The sequence below is a fragment of the Electrophorus electricus genome, chromosome 4 (assembly GCF_013358815.1).
Source record: "Electrophorus electricus isolate fEleEle1 chromosome 4, fEleEle1.pri, whole genome shotgun sequence".
Classification (NCBI taxonomy): Eukaryota; Metazoa; Chordata; class Actinopteri; order Gymnotiformes; family Gymnotidae; genus Electrophorus; species Electrophorus electricus.
The window spans coordinates 19,996,984-20,002,470 of NC_049538.1; the positions used below are offsets into that span (position 1 = coordinate 19,996,984).

General features: G+C 40.0%; 1 long non-coding RNA gene across 1 annotated transcript; it reads left to right on the forward strand.

The window, feature by feature from the left end:
- The first annotated feature begins 1,700 nt into the window (after positions 1-1,700).
- LOC118241255 lies at positions 1,701-3,183 on the forward strand. The gene is made up of 2 exons (XR_004775937.1): positions 1,701-1,907; positions 2,626-3,183. It is a non-coding gene; the product is annotated as an uncharacterized LOC118241255 (long non-coding RNA).
- Positions 3,184-5,487: the final 2,304 nt, after the last annotated feature.

Here is a 5,487-nt window from a genome sequence, read left to right on the forward strand (position 1 = left end):
AAAACAACAGCTTGCTGCATTCCTTTGCATTCCCCTGTGGGGGCGAAGGCCGCACTGTCAGGAGTGCCCTGAGCTGCTCTCCGTCTACGCTACAACTGATCCAAAGCCTGCGGTGGTAGCTGATCTTCCAGGCAGTAGTGTTGCTTCTAAGGGTTGTCTTTCCTGGAGACTGCACACCCCTCTCTTTTTCCACTGGTTCCAGTTCATGGCATTGACTAGTCTTTTTCTACACCACCAGCAGCACACTAGTCATTCCGTTACACACTGCCACTTGCTCAGGAACTGCTCAACATGTCGTCTCTTTCTTGGATTCGCCCCTTGTGAAGCACTGTGCTGCTTGCTGTCTTTGCACCAAGGATGAGATTTGCACTTTCTGCCTTGGTGGCAGCTGCTTGGAGGCTGGCTGGTGCAGTGAATTGCACATTTCGTCTCAGGTGTTCTGTCCACAACACATTCTTGAAATGTTCCAATGATAATTCTTTTTGTATAGCCTTCTTGAAGACTGGTTGTTTTCCGCACCATCATGCTCACGCTTATCCGCTCCTGTAGCCTCTCTCATCAGTAGTAGCCACTGGTTTAAGTGTTGTCGGTATTTGCCCAAAGTGTCACTGAACGGCTGTGGTCAACCCTGCTAGGTTATCATTCCATGAAAACCTGGAGTGTTTGCTCCTCTAGTGCCAGACACAACTGCAATGCAGTAAGTGCTGTTGTTCTGTCATGTTGCCAAGCAACTGTTATAATATGGTAGGTGGATGCAGGTCTCTCATAGAGCACCAGCTGGTTGTGGTCTCTGAGCTCTGGTATACTATCTTCCTCAGGAAGCTGCCTCAGGCTAAGCTGGCAGAACCAGTCAGATAAGGGGAAGACAATGCTCATTAACCCCTTCCTCCTGCTGCACTCTCAAGTTCTTTAATGCACCTCTCAGTGTTATCCAATTCAGCCACTGATTCACTCTTGGAACACCAGTGTGTTGTTGTTGAATAAGAAAAGCCGTAAGATGCCATTTTACATTTTGAATGTTCAAAGGCAATAAAGTTTAGTTTCACAATTTGTCTTATGACTAAGAAATTAAAAGCAGCTATAAATGTATTGTTTACATTGCATGCGGAGCATGCATTGTAGCCTGCCGTCTTGGTTTTGCACGCGAACACTTAAAATTAGCTTTCTAGCTAGTAAATATACTACCCTAAACCCTTAAACTCCAATTCCTTTAGCAGAAGGCCAGTGTGTTAAATATAGGATATGACCTATAGGATATAACGTTATCACTGGAATAGTGGTTATTTTTGTAATTATTATTACTATTATAAATCATATCAATAAATAATTACAGCAAAAAAAGTATGCCACTTTCCTGTACAAGCGTGCAGGATAAACTTATTTTTCTGCTGCTTCAAGCAAAACTCTTCAGTAACTTTTCCGGTTATTTTGGCAGTGTGCACTGTAGGCTAATGTTTGCTAATCCAATAGCTACAAACCTGCAAAAATTCATTTTTCTGGTGAACAGATTAAAACAATACACACGTTATTCAGACATTCTTACCTCATCCTGTAATAAATGTTGCACATTAATGTCTGGTAAGCTTAATGTACCCTTTGAATTAGTGTTTCTCTCTTTTTCTCTCTTCCTTTCTTTCTTTCTTTCATTTTGGAAATATAAGGGTGAGCAGTAAGGAAGCGGACTCATGTGCGGAGAAGAGCGAAATTTATTAGGGGAAAATCCAGATTCGTAGTCGTCAGAGTAGTCCAGGGTCATAGAGCCAGTACGGAGAGTCCGAGGATACATGATTAAACAAACACACAAGTACACGACGGCAAACAAGGGAATCGGACTATAACAAAAGACGCTAGGAAAACTCGGGGCTAAGAAAGACGAAGGCTAGGATACACGGAGTACAAACCTACAGGTATACAGAGACGGGCTTTCAAAATCTTTCACTAAACACACGGACTAAAATAAACAATGAACAGCCAAGACCAAGGCCAGAAGGCAGCGCTTAAATACATGAACTAAACGAGGGACAGATGTACAAAGTCGAATGAGGGGCGGAGAAAACGAAACTATGGCATGGAACTAAAATACACAAGACAGGGAAAACACGGAAGATGGGAGGGACTACTCGTGACAGGAAACTTGTTCATTGATATTTTATTATTTGTTTATTACCATTTGCTTACAAAATGTATATAGCAAAAAGGATAGTTAACTGCTTCTAATGATGTTTACTGGTAATTTTATACTAACCGGTTAGATGGAAATATATTAGTTGATTTTAATAGTGTCTATCTCTAAGTTGAAGTAACCCATTTACATGAAATGGTAGGTAATTAGATGCTCATGCTATTATGTTACATATATTGTGTTATGACATTGAAGTATGGAACTTTGCAAAAATACCTTTATCTTATTTTGCTCTAATTTTCTTTGTGTGTGGTGAATCTTTCTATGCCTCAATAGGAAACTCAAATCCTACTAGTCTGAGACAATAAATATGAACCAGCCCCCACCCTTAACAGTTTCCTATTAATCCCAAGAACAGTTTAGAAAAGGTTAGTTAGCAGAATTGAAAAAGCTTGGAAAAAAGGTGGGGGAGTTTTCTTATGATTTTGTTGTGCTTATCACAGTGCAAAAAGAGGCCAGATTTGGAGCAAGCAGGAAGGCTACCTCCTTTCTCCTGGAAGATCTATGGACAGCCAGATCATTGCTGTGTGGGCCTGCAAAACCAAGCCTTATGCTTAGCCAAGCAAGTGATCCAACTTCTGGCAAGATAACATTGAAGGACACATTGAATTAAAATAGTGCATAATAACTCCATACACATGCAAAGTTGATGTTACTAATAATCTGTAATTATTGTAAAACAAATAAGATTAGGGAATTCCCTCATACCTCCATTTTGTTGAGTAATCAGTCAGTCACTAATCAAGCTCATTAGTTCTCTTTCATCCTTAATAGGTTGTTTAAATCAATTTAAAATAAATTATAAAATATTTAAATAAATTTAGATATATTTTCTTTCCTTTTCTAAAATCAAGCCTTCTTGATTCATGAGTCTTGTTTTTAAAAATTCTAGTGAATTTGATACATATGGTCCATATTCACCTATGTTCATCATTTCATGTATGATCAACTCCATTATTGCTGACTAATCAATAAACATTCCATTAATTGTAGAGCTTTTAGTTCATGCGTGGCGTTTCAAATTTTTGGTAGATGGTCAATAACTTCATGGAGAGCTTGCAGCTTTTAGCACTGAGACTGAATTAATATCTAATTTAAATTTCCCTGAAATCATGGTGGTACACTTAATCATTTGTAACTAGTACACACCATTATTAAAGGTTCATAATGCTATAGCTTGGGCCAGAGTATTTTCAAATCCCCTAAGTTATGGAACAGCCCAGCTTTAATCCTGGACACCCTCCCAATTATTAAATGTAGGTTAATGATTCACGTATTTACTCACAATTTTTGGTTAGCTTTCTGCATATAAAGTTGCAGGGCCTGGGACCCCAGTCATGGAGTTTCAGGTAATCTGAGGTGTAAATGTTGTTGTCCAGACCTTCATGCTTTCAACTGGGTTGTGACAATGATGACAACATCGATGACAGCATATTGTCCTGGTGCTGGCAATAGATGAACTGGTGCTGCCATATCCATCACCTACTTCATCTACCCCAGTGAATGCAGAAACAGCTCACAAACCCTAGATCCACTGAAGTAGCTGAGATTCCTGCACCTATACTGTACTGGTCACATGGACTATTTAGAATGTAGTATAGCATTAGCTGGGCCTCCCAAGGAAGATTGCTTTCTTCTTTAGTCTTGATCCTCCCTTAATTCTGCTCTGGATGTTTTTCCTTGCCTCTGTCTCCTCTGGATTGCTCATCATGGACCTGGCTTGCTGTGTAACAATGTGTGTTGTAAAAAGTGCTATATAAAAAAAAAATTGACTTGACTTTCATCTAAGAGGGTACCGCCTCCTCCATGACCTGCCTTCATTAGGGCACCACCTCTGCTACATCCTGTTCTCTTTATGCCCTGTTCCATGAGGGCATTGCTGCATCCCACTCCCATAAAGGAGCTGATGCCTCCAGACCCTCTGGCCACCACCATAATTCCAGACCTGCCTGAACCGCTGGCCACACCATCTCTTGACTCACCAGTCACCTTGCATCCCACTCTGTCTACAGTTTAATTCTATAGGTACGCATAAGTCATCACCTTGTTACTCAGAGAGTACCCAAGGGTTCTGCACTTGGACCCCTCCTTTTTTATATTATACACTTCAATACACTTATACACCTGGGGACTCAAGTTCAAAGGTCAAGTTCAAAGACCAAAGTCTCTCCAAGTATATAACTCGAGGAAGCTGGAGATACAATGCCTGAGTGTTGTTACCTTATGGCTAAAATGGCTCATGGCAATGATGAGGAGTCCCATATGAAAGATCCAGAAGGTAATGATTTTGTGCTATTCTATGTATGAAAGAGCAGTTCAAGCAGTTGACAAATGACAAAAATGACAACAGAATTTCACATGTGCTGTTGGGGTGTTGACCATCAGACTTAAAAATTATAGGATATAATAGGATATTGAGGAAACAGACGCTGTTCTTTTTAATAATCCATTCTAAGGATTTTGTTGAGAACACATTAAAACTTGATCAGCTAAAATTGTTCTTGGGGGCAGTGGAGAGAAAACACATACACACACACACATGCACACAAAAACATCCAACAAACCAACAAACAATAGCTTTTCTTCAAATGCCAGCACTAATGACAGAGAACATTAGACAGGCTGCTTGGATTAACATGGCCTGGAGAGCTACGGTACAGAGAATGCTACAAAGTTGCAAAGATCTACTTTGTATAGGGCCTGTTAATGAAACACCTCTGCCACTATATAGGTTGAAATGTGATTACAGGAACTCCAGTATCCAATTGCAGAGATAGACATTTAGACCCAAGCCTGTAAGTTTGGGATGAGTTTAGCGGGGATGATTGTGTTGAATGCTGAGCTGTGGTCTATGAACAGCATTCTCACGTGTGTTTTTCCGTCCAAGTGAATGAGGGCAGTATGTATTGTCAGTGCAATGGCGTCGTCTGGAGATCTGTTGGGCAGTATGCAAATTGGAGGGAGTCCATGGTGTATGGAAATACGGAACAGATGTGAGCTTTGACCAGACGTTCAAAGCACTTCATGGCTGAAATGTGATTGCCAAATAATTATGATGGAGAAAATTTCTTAATCTATTAATAAATAATAATCATTAATAAACTGATTAACAACAACATAAAAATGAAAAGGTAGGGTTAGAATAGATCACATACACATGCATTTCTATCAAAATCACATACATTTCTATGGTGAGATGGTCCCTACACTGGTCTACACTGAGATGATCTACACTGAATTATCTTCTGTAGGACCTGTTTTTTTGTTGTTGTTTTTTTCGCTGCCTAGTGCTGGTAATAGCTCAT